Source organism: Ixodes scapularis, unplaced genomic scaffold (genome assembly GCF_016920785.2).
Source record: "Ixodes scapularis isolate PalLabHiFi unplaced genomic scaffold, ASM1692078v2 PGA_scaffold4__175_contigs__length_147842914, whole genome shotgun sequence".
Lineage (NCBI taxonomy): Eukaryota > Metazoa > Arthropoda > Arachnida > Ixodida > Ixodidae > Ixodes > Ixodes scapularis.
The window spans coordinates 130,742,555-130,758,826 of record NW_024609879.1 but is presented as its reverse complement, the minus strand read 5'-3'; positions in this window follow the sequence as shown (position 1 = coordinate 130,758,826).

Below are 16,272 nucleotides of genomic sequence, written 5' to 3'. Positions count from 1 at the left end.
CTCCTAAAGTCTCATTTTCTGATCTTAACGGTCGCAAATAGTCCCTTTTCAAAAGCCTCTCAGGAAACATTGACGGCTTTCATTACTTTTATACGAAGCGTGTGATTGGGTCGCAGTCCTCGCTGAACGTTGACGCATCGCTTGTCTCCAGTACATGCTCAGAGAATCTGATCAATCAATGGCGGTCAAGTATTGGCACGGACATTTGAAAAGAGACTATTGCACCCAGTGTTCTAGCCCTTACAAAAAAAATTATATCACGCCAAATCTGAAGATTTCAGATATGGCTCATATTAAAAATTTGCCACATATAACCTGATATGGTATATCTACCAGATATGCCCTAATTCGCCAGATATAGTCTGATATCCCTGGCCAGTTACGGGAATCCCAGATCTGGCTAAATATGGAAATTCTAGATCTGGCCAGGCTTATCGAAAGAGGCACACACGCTTTAAATCAGCAGTTTTTATATTTTTATTGTGTGCAATAGACAATTTTCTAAGTCCCCCGAGTGCCCCGGCCCGCACTTGAGGAATCAGCTCTTTAGTGATCACCCTGAACAAGCGTCCTATAGAGCCGAAGGACCGGTCACATCGCTAAAAAAAGTTATCGTCACTGCCAGCGTTTATGATACTGTGCATACAATCCACCCTTATAACCTGGCTGAGTCGCAGAAACCTCTTACAAAATTATCATTGTCGTGATTGTTGTTTTAGCAGGAATTGCTTAAAAGTCGGGAAATCACAACCGAAACTAGAATTCAGCTCTGAGTAAGCGGGCTGTTCATAATATTTTTAGCGTTAGCGTCTCGTACAGCGTCTTTGAAGCTGTACAAGAAAAATAATAATGTAAGAGATGTCTGCAGCTCATCCAGGTTGAAGGGTGGAGAGAATACACGGTATCGAAAACGCTGTTCATTGACGAGAAATTTTAAAAGTAATATGTCAGGCTCAGTGTTGTTGGGCTCTATACGGCGCTTATTCAGGGTGACTCAAAATTGCACTAAAAACTGTGTAACCATGGAATTCGTCGAAATTGCTTATCACTAGGGAGCTGAAGGAACACCGTTCCCATAATTCCTTGAGTACGGGCCATGCGCTTGGGGGATTTAGCAAATGGTATATATAATGTGAACACTCCGAGATAACTAAGCTAGATTGAAATCCCCGTTAAAGTTAGCACAAATAATCCCAAACTTAAGCTTGTCAAAGTTGAAGTTTGAGATTATTTGTGCTAATATTTAGCTCGCTAATAATGCCTCATTCACAGTTTGCTAACAAGGTACTTTTTTCAGTTTTTTTAAACTTTTCTGTATAATGAAAGCCGGCCGCCATATAAATGTCTATATACTCCAAATAACGAAGTATATGCCTCGGATAAGTCTGTACATATGCCAGATAAGGCTGTATATATTCCAGATAGGACTTTATATTCTTCAGATAAGGCCGTATAAACGCCAGTTAAGCTAGGCTGTACATAGGCCGCATATAATTATATAATGTTCGATATGGCCAGATATGCCCAACGTTTAGGATTTCCATACTGGAGGCGTTACAGAAAAAAAGAAGTTGAGACATGGGAACAAAAGGTAAAGTCTTAACATCTAGAATATGTAGGACCACACAAAGAAGTTTCAGACCTATGATTGAGTGCAAGTAATTTTTACATGTTGATTGGACAGATAAGATAAGATGATATTTTTAATAAACGTACATAAAAAAAGCTTCAAAGTCGAATCATTTTATTTTCTAGCCTGGCAAAAATACAGATGGAGGACCTGTGAGAGAGAAAAAAAAAAAGCGGTTTCTGGGGAAGCTTGCTGAGTTAACAGTTCTCGTTTGAGTATCAGATAAACACCGCTCTATAAAATAAAACACGCTTTAAAAAATAAAAAGAAAAAAGAAATACCAGAAAAACCTTTTTTTCTGCATTCGGACCCGAAACCGGGGTTTCGGAAACTTTTGCGAGAACGGCCGAAGCTCGGTGCGTTTCGGAGAGGTTTGGATAGTTGCAGAGCGTTGGCCAGAGTGGCCAGAACACGTTATAACAAACTAATCTTATAAACCATATTAAATCATTAAAATGTTAAATATAAATAGTTAATTCAATTAAATAGGCTTGTTCAAATAAAGTCTGAGATACAGAGAAATAAAATAACAGACAACACCACACACGATGTTGATATTTAGTATATGATTTTTACCGGGAACAACACAAAAAACTTGCTTTCTAGTAGGAGCGTTGTGTCCTGGAGAATACAAATAATATGTTTTTAATTTAATGTTGTCCTTAATGCTGTCCTTGAGCCGTGGGCCACACTTGGACCCCCGAAGAGCCGCATGAGGCTCTCGAGCCACGGTTTGGCCACCCCTGGTATTTATAAATCTATCGCTTTAAAGCAAACCACCGGTAACCGTACACGCCTACAGCCCGCTCGACAGATATATGAGAAGAACACTACCACCTAAACTTTTTTGGTGCTTATTTTAGTTGTAGTCGTATGTCACATAAACGTTACCGTTAAATTTCCTGCATGCACTCTACGCAATCTAGTGTTTCTAGTTTCCCGCGAGCACTTTAGACAGAGACAATCACATTGCGGTGTGTCGAAAGCTTCGCCTTGAATAGGTGGAGCCAGCAGCCACCCATTTAGAAGTGTTCACCTGTATCCATCCATCCAACGCGGTAGAGGGGCAGAGGATTCTCGGGTAGTCTCAAGTATACCCAGTTCATGCTTGCTGCTGCGGAACAGCGCATGCTCGTCGACTCTGTTGTTGTTTTTTCCTTGGCATTGAAAGAAGAGGAAGTAAAAGAGCCGCTCTCCAAGCAAAGGGTCGGGCAGACGATCCAGAGTCATGGACTCTGAGCGACTAATTGATTGGGTACGACCTCATCGCTTTCTATTCGATATGCGTGACACTGGCTTCAAAGACACGTAGTTAAACTATAACCACCTTCGAAAGAGCTATGTGTCTCGGTCCCTCAGCCTGGAAACAAGGTTCGCCGGATACCCGTCGGTATCTCGGTGGCGGTGAGGAAGAAGAGGAAGTGAACTGGAAGAGACGCACGTCCTTACCGCTCCGTATATTTCTTACTTTGAAATATCGCAAAATTCGCCCTAACCTTGCGACAAAGGCCTCAACGCCCCGGCGAACTTCGTCGGTAAGCGTGCAAGCTCCACGTCCTCGACTTTCAAGGGAATTACGACTCTCACGGAGCAAAGAGTCGCAGCCCTTCGCTAGGCCTAATCTACTCTATGGCCTAGCGAGGGGTGCGGCGTCCCAGTCTGCCAGAGTCTCAACCACTATGGCTTCAGCTGGGCCCCGTTCCCAGTCTCTTGACCTCTTTTCAACTCCCGGACCCACGGACGGTGACCCTATGACCTCGGCCATGTTAGGAAATGGAACAACAGAGGCATCACTCCACCTCACAAGTGATACCACCACCCCATGCAACCAAACCAGGGCTTTGCCTTGCGCGCAGTCTACGTTTTCCCGTGCAGGGAACGCCCCAAAAGACGCGTCCTTACCCGAGAGCAACCGAATGCACACAGACCGAACCTTGAGTGACGAAGAAACAGCAGTCAACGAGGAAGAAGGCTGGATGCCCTACACCAGACGAAAACCGCAGAGGAAAATAGAGCCCTCGCAGCTCCGCACCGAACGGATAAGTCGGCCCCGTTACATCCTCTCGATTAGGCCACTGAATAAGACGCATGTACATAATATACCAAAGCAGGCCATTACGACGGCCCTAGAACTTACGGCGCGGAACTGGCAAATCTAGCTGTCTATCGTTACGATTCCATTGCGAACTGCGTAAAGGTGACAGTACGAGACGAGCAACATGCTGATAAACTCTCGAAGCTAACAACGCTCACAGGCAAAGCGCAAGGCAAGGAACAAACCTATGCGGTACAGATAGAACGAATGCCAGATCGACAGCCTAAGGGAAGCAAGGGGGTCATCAAGGTTAGACCAGATCAGTCACTGGACTACATTATGGACCACCTCCGATGTGAGACCGCTACCATTCTTGATGCCAAAAGACTTGGGAAAACCGATATGCTGCTCATCACCTTCGACACTGAAAAGCCTCCCTATAAGATCGTCTTCGATTACGAACTAGTAAGGGTGTACGACTACCGCCCCAAGCACATAGTGTGCTTCAACTGTCACGGGCTGGACCACATTGCCAAGCACTGTCCCGAGGACTCGGTTTGCCGAGACTGTGGTCGTCCCCAGCATCCCCCGGATCCCGATTGCATAGGGGACCTTTTCTGCGTCGCCTGCCAAAAGCCCGGCCACATCTCGCTGAACTCGGCCTGTCCGAGCAGACTTATTCAGGCACCCCAGAAGCTACGACACGTAACGAGAATTCTAAGACAGTGACATGGGCAACAGTAGCTAAGTCCAAAACTACTTCGGATAAGCCAAAGTCGCAGGTAAATGAATATCAAAGACAAATCGATGAACTGCGCCTCGAAAACCAACAGCTACGTATCAAACTGGAGCAGCTGGCGACGCAGTTGTCAACCCAATCTTCTGTGAGTGGGGAAGTTGTGACGGAAAACACTTCGAGTACAACGCAGAGAACCTCGAAGCAGAACTCGCACACCGAGAGCACGTAGCAGCACTCCAAAAAGACGGCCCGTGCCCAAGGTACCCATGCCAACGAACGAAATGTCCATCGTCCAAATTCTAGGCATCCTCTGGCAAGAGAGACACACAGAATCACGCAAACTTGAAAACAGTTTCCGAGAGGAACTCACGACATTAACCACTACCTTCCATGAACAGCTAGAGGCAGTAATGACAGAACTCCGACAAATCACACAGAGGGACGACGTGAAACGACGCAAGCTTCCCACTGAGGGAAAATGAGCAAGTCGCTTACCTGCCTTCAATGGAACTGCAGAAGTTACACCCAGACCGGAACAACACTCAGGGGACGTGTAACCCACCTACAACCGATTGCGATTTTTTTACAAGAAACACGAGGCCCATGCCATATTCAAGGATACAATACGATCCAACACAATACGATTTTACACTTAGATCCTGTCACACAACAACCAAGAGCTCAGGGTCAAGCGGCCCTACTGACCAGACGGGACTGTACTTCGATTGAACTCCCCCTTCCCAATATCAGCAACGACTACCGCGAAGTGATCGCCGCCAAAATTCAACCCCCTGGCCAGCAACCATTTGTTGCTGTTTGCGTCTACTACTGGCCAAACACAGGGAGAGCACGACAGGATGACTTTCAGTGGGTACGAGACATCCAACAACGGGCGGGTTCCCACCCCATCATAATTGGGGGTGATTTTAACGCCCAACACCCCGCATGGGGCTACCGCAAAGCAGACCCCAGAGGCAATGCCCTTCACGACGCCATGGAAATGTCCGCTCTCGATTTGGTTAATGCACCTGACACGGCCACAAGAGTGGGGCTGCACTCCCGACAGCGCGACACCACACCGGACCTTACCTTTGCGACTCCAAGATTTGTCCGTAAATGGGACACAATGTCCATCACCTGGGGCAGTGATCACTATCCGATCCTCATTACCCTTAACCGCTAGAAGATGCGAAAGCGAAGCGCGCACGCGCGTATCGACTGGAACATTTACCGCCAGCTTACGCAGCAACAGCCTTTCGATTCCTTCGAGCAGCTCGCCAGCATCATATACAGCGCTAAGCCCGCGGCGTCAGAGATGATTGAATGCGACGAGACAACAACGTGCATGGACGCACACCTTGCAAACCTCTGGAAAAGAGTACATGAACTCACGCACCGGTACCGCTATGGCGGTAAGCGCCACCGCGATCTCATGCAGCTTAAAAATCAGTATAAAACCATACAAGCCCACCAGCAGCTACTTGAGACGGAGACGTGGCACTCCACTTGCGCGAAGCTCGGAGAAATTCCTGGGCTTCAGCGCCTATGGGGCATTCTCCGCAGCATGCTCGGGAAGAAGAAAGGACAGCCCCCACTGAAAGGCCTTCTACTGCAAGGCAACCCAGTGGAAGTGGAAACGAAGGTAATACGGACCTTCTTCCCGCACGCTCGCGACAGCCCAGCACCCGATCTTCCGGAGCGAACAATAACAAACCTTGACCCAGGGCTTGACGCTCCCTTCACCTTGGGGGAGCTTACCGCGGCACTATTGAAAAGTAAGGCCCGCTCAGCCCCAGGACACGACAACGTCAATTGGCAAGACCTTCGAAATCTTCCTCTTTCAGCACAACAAAAGCTACTTGACATCATTAATGACACCTGGGAACAGGGCTCTGTGCCTGATACACTCAAGCTTTCGCTCATATATCCGATACCTAAAGGCAACAAGGACCCCACCAAGCCCGAGAACCTACGCCCCATATCACTTACGCCAACGATATGCAAACTTATCGAACGAATGATACTCGCCCGGATGCAACACTACCTCGAATACGTCCAACCGGGCCTTCACCCGGCGCAGGCAGGCTTTCGTCCCAACATGGGTACGCACGACTGCCTCTGGCTTCTGCGGCGAGTGATCAACAGGAAATCCCGGAAACTCATGCCTGACTATGTCCTGGCCATTGACATGCGAAAGGCCTTTGACAACGTTCGGCAGGAAGTCATCCTTCATGAACTGGCTCAGAGATATCCCAGCCAACGAGCCTACAACTGGATTCGTTCTTTTCTTCACAGTAGACCCATACGCCTTCACGGAACCGCACCGGGGTGGACGCCATGCACATTCTACCTTGACAGAGGCGTGCCCCAGGGCTCTATACTCGGGCCAATGCTTTTCAATCTCGCCATGGCAAGGGTAGCGGATGCCTTGGAACGAGACACCACGGCACGATTTACTATTTATGCAGATGACATTACAATATGGACTGAAGCTAGCGACCACCTAGATGAACAACAAATGCAAACTGAACTACAAGCAGCAGTCCTAAGTCTAGAGAAAACCCTAGATGAACTGGGGCTGCAACTATCGCCCGAGAAGACCGAACTCATCAGCATAGACGGAAAGCGCGTCACCAACCCGCGTAAGCAAATCACCCTTGTGCTCGGCTCGGCACCAATCACCTCAACAAATGGACATATTCGCATCCTTGGCGCCCAGATCGCTAGCTGTAATAGCACACACAAGTGGATTCAAACATTACGTAAGAACTGGACACCCCTCCTTCACGCCGTCCGCCGCATATCCAACAAGTATGGCGGGGCGCGACAAAGCTCAACCGCAACCCTTGCGCGTGCGGTTGCAGTAGGCAGAGTCCTCTATGGGGCGCCGGTATACGAACTCTCTCCGAAAGACCTACGCGACATAGAACAATTACACAGAGCCACCCTGCGTACAGTAACGGGGCTGCCCAAGCACACTAGGATGACCCTCCTCCATCAGTTGGCACCAATACCTCCGATCTAGACCATCATTACCGAAGCCTGTATCCGAATGCAGTCCCGCTTGGACAACTCCTACCAGGGAAAGCTGACAACCCTATGGGACCAAAGACGACGGTGCGATACAATGCCGGACGTCAGTGGGATCATTTCACCCTGGAAAACTGCCCCGCATGGAAGCTTCACCAACCGCCCTATGCTCAGATTGGCCGCAGAGGCTAGGCGCAGCCGAAGCTGCCGGCACGCTAGCAGTGCAGACATTGTCAACGTCTATACGGACGCAACGGCAAGAAACGACAGAGTCAGCATGGCCTGGATCTGCGACACCGACCCTCGCATACAAGGACAGCACTCATGTGCTCTCCCACAGGGCACCGCACTCCATGCGGAACTCCTCGCCATTTGGGGAGCACTGGAGGACGTACAGAACACAGCTTTCACTGACAGAGACGCGACCCTCCGACACCAATATCGCATCTTAACCGACTCCTTCGCAGCGGTGCAGGAACTATCCTCCTCCACCACGGAAGACGCCACAGCGAATCAAATTAGAAAAAGACTGCAGATGCTTCAAGAATTTGGAATTAAGGTAACCATACTCTGGACCCCAGGACATACAGCGAATGACGGGGTTAATGCTGCGGCGCATGCGGCAGCCGTACAGGCACGCGGGACGGACCACACTTACGCCACCCCGCACCCCGACAATCCCACACTCCAGACACCTTATCACCTGGATCCGACCGAAACACCCTTGAACAGGCATATAGCGTACATGCACTTCATTCGCACCTCCATTAAGACCGCTAGCAAACAGCGTATCGTGGAGGCTACACCCCAGACGCCTGTCATCAAAGAACTTTTTAGGCAGCAAGAAGTTTTTATAAACAAAGTCATCGCGAACGCGGCCTACACACCACACATAATCAGTAAGTGGCAGCCGCCACCTGTATCAGCCGCACCACCAAGATGCAGCCACTGTCTCCAACAGTGCCGCGCAGATTTGTGGCATCTTATAAAGTACTGTCCTGGCTTCGCACGGGGCCGAGACCGCATCGACGACCTCCAAGTGACCTCTCTTGCAGCCCTTACTGCTATTATACAAACAGACGATAATGCCCAAAAGGCGGTCGCAGATCATGGAAAAATCAGTGGCTTATACCGAGCGGTGTAGTGCTAGTGGACTGCCCTAGTACCCTGCCCGACATGTTGAAATGACCAAACCCCCTCCACTACCCTCCCCCCCCCCCCCTTCCCCTTCTTCCCCACTGCGGCCTCGAGCCATCCTTGTCATTAAAGGACTTTAATCAATCAATCAATCTCGGTGGCGAAAGATTTCACACACTCAGAAGGCGTTAAGTGGTCCACACATACATGCACTAATTGCGTATGAAAGAGCATTTGCCGCGTTTCTATATCAGCGTCCCACATGTCCGCTATGGTACACTGTTGATGCACACCCAACGACAGGAACCGGAACCGCTGTGCACGCGCTAATCCTAAGCAATAACCACCATACAAGAAGCGCTAACAAGGCGCTACTAAAGCTCTAACAAGGCGCCACAAAAGCGCTAATCGCGCTTTATATCAGAACTAAAGCGTGTTTCACATGCAGCGATTTTGGCCCTAAAGCGGCGCGATTTCTGCCGTCGCGACGCTCGTGCCGCTCAATTGCTAGTGCTGGCCAGAGCGCCGCGACGGCAGAAATCGCGCCGCTCTAGGGCCAAAACCGCTGCATGTGAACTAGGCTTAAGCCACGCGCTAGGAAGCTAAATTCCCTCTATCCTGGGAAAAGTTGCCCCATTCATTGTTGTGGAAATGCTCGAAACACGTGCCGCGCGCCACTTCTGGGAGGAACAAGGCGTCTAAAATCTAGCTCAGTGCTGCGCTGTACCGCCATGATCTTCCCAAGAGCTGTACGTTGCATGTGCCTCGTGCATCGACGAACCTTGCGCTACTTTTAAAACATGAAGGGGCTTTATAGGAAACACCACATGAGCGCTTTTTGGAGCGCTCAAGTTGCGCTACTTAGCGCTCGGCTGTATTTGTGAAGAAGCCTTTAGGATGAACGGAGTATATAGAGCGCGTAGATTGAGTTTGTGCAATTAAAGCAAGACCTCAAAATCTACTTTAGCGCCGTTTTAAAAGATAAAAAAGGGGGAAAAGGGGTCACCCCTTTTGTTGGTTTTACGATGACCTGTCAGTTTGAAATCTATTCTTTGCATTCTTTCCGTAGAAATGAGCCCACATCTGCGGGATGTTTCATAGGGCATAAAGGAGCAGGTCGCGACCCTGCTTGATACCAGCGGCTTATAGCAAATTCAAGGCTACTTTGTTATTCGACGTCACCAATTCATTTTGAGCACGTGTCGCTCACCTGACATTTACATGGTACACATTCGTTCCTTTCGCGTTTGGTTCGCAGATTTTGTCGGTTCTATAATTAAAACAAGACACATTCTCATCAAGGTCTCTAGAAAAAACAGAGCGCTACTCCCGCCCCCCCCCCCCCCTTTTTTTTCCGGGTTATTTTATTAAGACCACTAGCGAAATGATCGGTCATGTGTGAATCCGCAGTAAAGTAACACTGATTTCTGCTACAGCTCATCGGTCCCTTGTGCAGTAAACATATGTTGACCTTATGAAGACCTTGCGATGACGCTCTCCACTTCTTCTGCCATGGTCAGCACTTACCCTAAAGAAACCAGCACCATTGTCATCTAGCCGTGTGACGCACTCATTCATTTTATTCACACAAAAGCCATCTAACAAACGCGGCCTGAGACCCAGATGGCGCGATGCGACAACACCAAAACTTTGACCCTCTAGCGGGCGCTGCGTGACTCATGTGCGCAGCTGCCCTCAAAATATGCGGATCACTATAGGCGGCGCGTTGAAGCAGCAGGCATATGTCTCTGTGGTAGTGCGCTAGCTTCCCAATCTGTAAATACGGAATCGAATACAGGTGGCACGCTGGGTGTTCGGGAGTTCATATTTCTTGCATTTCGCGATATCGACGACATACAGCCCTGCAGATCACTACAACGCCTTACATCATTTAGAGTAGGGAAAATAGCCAATAACAGTTCTTACTGTAAAAGAAGCCCACCACTAATGTCTGGTCAGAAACAAGTTAAAAGAAAAAAATCAGAAGGCGTGATATATTATAATCATGCTTCTTGTTTTGTGATTGGTTCTTCGAAGTTAGATGGATAGATGGATGGATGGATGGCGGCTGAACCCTCTGAATTGGGCGGCGACTTGTGCCATTTAGCGTTCATATCGGTTGACAGCGCGATCTGTTTGGTTGCCTAGCAATAATAAAAAGCTCGGGACTCACTAGACCCGGCGTTTCTGCGACACAACTTTGACGGTCAGTGATGTGCCTCAAAATTGATTCAACGCATTACTATAGTAAGTGACCGGTTAAGAGTTCGGGGCGAGGGAAAGGAAGGCTGGGGAGGAGGAAGCAGGCGGAATGCTGGAGCGAATGGAATGTTTCCTCCTCTCGTCTCCAGCAATCTATCTGCTTCAACCTCCACAGCCTTCTTTTCGCTCGACCTGAACTCTTAACCTGTCACCCACCATAGATGCACATGAGTCAGTAACCCGTAATACAAGTCAGCATAATTTGTTTGTGGGAAGGTTTTCAAATTTCGTTTAAGAGGCTGCGAGACCCTACTGTTAAAACTGAAAACGGGACGTCACATGTTGTACTATGAGGAGAAGGACAGCTTGCTCCTGGCTGGCTACAAGAAGTTTGGTGGTTTGCAATTAATACTAAAAGAAGCTCACGCAACAAAACCCGATAAAAAAAGCGCGCAAAGAATTGTGGTTATATTTTAATATTAGACTGTGCTCGATTTTCAAGTCAACGTGCAACTTCACCGCCGGGACGTCTATGGTACTTTGCATTGTATTTTATATGTAGAGACAAGACCCATAAAAGCTTTCAGGATTACAGCATTCATTCAGGTCCAAATAAAGTGAAAAAAAAAATGTTTTTTCTTTATTTTGTTGAGGGTAGAAAAAGTTATTCAAGTCATGAGGATTCATGAGGTTGCATCACGTCCTAATCAAATCGCAGAAGAATTTAATACGTGTATTCCCTCAGTGTTTACAATATGTGGCTGAAAACAAAGCCCTGCCACTAATATTTTTGCCTATGCCGGTGTTGGTTTTGATGGAAAGCGGAATATTTAATTTTGCTCTCATTGTTCATGTGGGAATAACAAAGCAAAAAAAGGGAATGCAGTTGGCGGTGACATATTTTTTTTTAGCTATGACTATTTGTATTTCAACAAAAAACATCCGAACGTATACTATGTATACTCGGGTACTCTTTTTCGTAGTGAACGACAAACGCAAGACTGTGACTACAGAAGGGGCAGACACGTCACGCTACAATTTCCCTTCACTCGTTGCTGCGATCGTTCCGTGGCACCTCTACTAAACTTGTGAGGAGGTGAATCTTCTCTCCAGATTAGAAATAAATGTGTGTGTATGAATGATGCGAGCGAACATGTATTTATTGGTAGTTACTTTAATGGCTCGATGCCCTCTAGTAGCTTCAGATATATCAGTTCAGTGTCCGCTATAATTCTGAAATACTGGTACACGAATATAATATACGTAATTAGTGATGGGGCGAAACTCCGGAGGTTCGATTTAGGACCGTTTTAAAAGATTCGGAAACTTTTTGAATGAAAGTTCGGTTGTTTTGAAGGCTGGGCAGTTTCGTCACCATCTAGCCAGCATGGCATTGTCCCTTGCGGTTTTGCGCGCGTCTTGAGCGTTCAAAGGATCTAAACCTTGATACAGACCGAAATTCAATCAGTTTTTGCTTTTTTTTTTCCGAATAATAGCAATACATATCATTTTGCCCATGGTGTGTGGGGGATCCTGGTAGATCCTACGATCCCATGCTGAGGCTTGCGGGCGCGTCAACCCATCGAGCTTGTTCTTGATCCGTGCTCAAAGTGACGGCCGAACTGACGGCAGGAGTTCAACAAGCCGGGCTCTATGGTAAAACTCTATGGCAGCTCGTGCGTGTCCAAGTGCCAGAGCTCTGGTTGCAGTGAAAGGGCCTCCCGAATATTTCGGTCACGAATCACGGTTGACTGATCAGTGGTTTCCTTTGCGCTCTGGCAACGCGCTGCCAGTGGTCTTCAGCGGATAATTCTGTGCGAGAGGCGTCTAACTGTGGTGCACGAACAATAAAACGTCTTCGGGTAAGCAATGGATTAGTATCTTTCTGAAGACCTTGCAATAAGTTACATAGCCGCTGCAGCAGATAGTGATGGGAAATTAAGCTACCTCGTTAAACTGTTCCGTGCAAATAGCTTTAGCTTCGCGGAGGTCTGTCAGCGCCATTTGTTTGTGGCCTTTGCTGCTGCGAAAAATAGTCGCTCGATGCGTTTCCTTGGAAACGTTCGAAAGTACCCGCGTTGATGGTACACTCGTCGAGTTCACTGGAACCAACAAGTTCGTTCGAACCAACCAAACCCAACTCTAGAAGGTTTCGGGCAGCACCTGCGCATACTCTCGATTGCATAACACAGACGTCGAAGATTTTACGACACAGTCACTTCCGCATGCCACCTGTGCTATATGTCAGCCTAAGCCGCAACGTTCCCGGCGCTTGGAGCGATAGAAGTGGCCGAGATATTGATGCGATAAAAACTTGCGATTTGTGATAATCGATTTCACATACCTGCCCGCTTGGTTTTCGTCGCGTGATGACGTAATTATGGCACTTGTGAAAACGAAACCATTTTGGTTATTTTGACCACCCTTACAAAAAAATTATATCTGGCCAGATCTGGAGATTTCAGATATGGAACGTATCGAAAATTGGCCACATATGACCTGATATGGCATATCTGTCCGATATGGTCTGATTTTCCTGGACAGGTATGGAAATCCCAGATCTGGCTAAGTATGGAAATTCCAGATTTGGCCAGGCATATCAAAAGAAGCACACAAGCCTGAAATCAGCACTTTATATATTTTTATTGTCTACAATAGATGAGTTCCTAAATCCCCCAAGTGCCCCCGCCCGCACTCGAGGAATCACGTAATGGTGCTCCTCCAGCTCCCTAGTGATCGGCAATTTTGACCTACTTCATGGTTACACAGGTTTGAGCGTAATTCGGAGTCACCCTAAGCAAGCATAGAGCCCAAGGAGCTGTCATATCACTTTTAAAACTTCTCGTGAATGCCAGCGTTTATGATACTGTGCATGCGATCCACCTTTCAACCTAAGGGAGGCGCAGACATCTCTTGCAATATTATCATTGTCGTGATTGTTGTTTTAGCAGAAATTGCTTAAAAAGCCGAGAATTCGCAATAACGAAAACCACAATTTAGCAGTCAGCGGGGCTGTTCCTAGCATTTTTAGCGTTTCTATAATTCAGCGTTTTTGAAGCTGTAGAATAATAATATTAACGCAAGAGATGTCTGTGGCTCATCCAGGTGATATGACAGTTTCAATGATTCCTCGAATATGGGCCGGGAGCTTGGGGGATTCGGCAAACATTCTAATGTTAACACTTCGAATAATTAAGCTACAGTCAAATTCTCGTGAAAAGAAAAATAATCCCAAATTTAAGATTGCCAAAACTGAAGTTTGGGATTATTTGTCCTAATATTCAGTTCGAGAACAATGAGTCATTTACAGTTTGCTAACAAAGCACTTTTTATGACTTTCTTTTAAAATTTTTTTCATATATTGAAATCCGGCCGCCATATAAGGCTGTATATACGCCAGACAACAAAGTTTATGCCTCAGATAAGGCTGTATATATTCAAGATAAGGCTCTATATTCGCTAGATAAGGCTGTATAATCACCAAATAAGGCTGTATGTACGCCAAATAAGACTATTTACGTCATATAAGGCTGTATATAGACGAGATAAGGCTGCATATAGGCCGTATATTATCATATAATGATTGATATGGCCAGATATAAGATTTCCATACGGGACTGTACACGGACCCTGACTTTGACGTCACGCAGCAGTGGTGGCGTTGCTGTCGCGGTTGCGCATGCGCAAACTCGAATCTAGTTTCTGCGCTCGCGCAGTGCGCACACATGGGAAGGTACTGATCTGTTTGTAAACAGCGTGTCAATATATACATCGATCGGTGACGTCAGATTTTAAAAAAATCAACCTTGAACGTTGCGATAGATCACTCCTATCTATTGCAGAAAAACGGCTTGTTTTTTGGCCTTGGTGCATCAACGCACGCCAAACGCTCTTTCTCGCAGAAACGTTGCCGCTTCGCAGGGCAAGGATATATGACACGAACTAGGGGAAAACAGGAAACCTACAAAACTAAATTTAATCTGTTTTTGGAGTCCCCCCTTTTTTAATTCTGTCGCACATCTGGTGCGGTTAAAATAAGTCTATTTTTGATACCGGCACGTGCACAAACCGAGGAAATAGCCACAACGCAAAACATACGAGGAAATAGTCAGTTGGGTTTGATAAAAAAATATCCGAATGTAGGTTTCTGCGCCGTAGCTTCGGTCTCCCTGTAGTCAGAATTTGAAAGGACCAACTTCGTCATGGGTTTTTCAGGCGTCGGCTGATGGTACTGTGGCTGTAAAAGGCATTCGTTGTTGATTAAAATACTTGGCCAGACTTGTATGTTGCATAATATAAGTAACAAGTTGTTTGTATTTAATAATTTTTTTTCTCTAACGAAAAAACGACCTAGGTGCGTTTAACCATAAAATGCTTTCCAACGCTACCTCCTATTCCGAAAAAATTGTCCTTCTGTCCGTCCATCCGTCCGTGCATGCATTTCCCGCTAAATTGAGCAGAGAAAATGGCGTCACGTGACGATTTCTAACGTCATGTGACCCATGCACTTTGGGGAAGCTGAAGCCACGTGTGACTTTTTTTTATTTATTTATTTGTAAATACTGTGCGCCCTTCTGGGCGCTTTACAGGAGTGGAACGTCAGTTTTAATTCATGCTATGTTATATACATTTCTTAACACATCTTATATTTCATATGATTTGCAAAACCGCACTGGTACACATCACGCTACACAAGCTATCAATGAATCTAACAAAGAAAAGAACACTTCTTTTACACATTCATAAACAGAAATAGAGAGTCTAATATAATTCAAGTAAACATTTCTCGAATAATGCTAATGAGTCACAATTCACAACACTTTCGGGAAGCTTGTTCCACCTTTCAACTGTTCTAACAAAAAATGAATACTTGTATGTGTCATTATTAATTCGCGGAACTTGCATAGCCCTATTGTGTCCCCCCCTTACTGGTCTAGTAATACGGGGTTGTAAAAAATCAGATGTGCCCATATTTAGTAAGTCCTTTGAAAACATATAAATAACCTTTAGCCTTGCTATCTCTCGGCGGGTCTGAAGAGGTTGGAGACTGAGCTGTTCGAGCATGTTAGTAACGGAGTCCATTCGGCGGTATCTCGAGAGGATGAAGCGAGCAGCCTGTCTTTGTATTTTTTCCAATTTTTCGATTCGATTGTGTCGGTACGGATCCCAGACCGCGCAGGCATATTCTAAGCTGGGCCGTATAAATGTTGTGTATGCAGTCAATTTCACCTGACTTGTGGTTTTGCCTAGGTTTCGCTTCAAAAATCCCAACTTTTTGCGAGCCGTACTGCACACATTGTCGATGTGGCGATTCCATGTGAGGTCGGTTGATATCGTAACTCCTAAGTACTTAAAGTGATCAACTAGAGCTATGGGATCGTTTCCAACCCGATATGTGTAGGGTAGGATGTTCGCTTTTTTGCTAGTGATTCTGGCGGATACAGTTTTATCTGGATTAATTTTCATACCCCATTCTTCACACCATTTCTTAACAGAGTT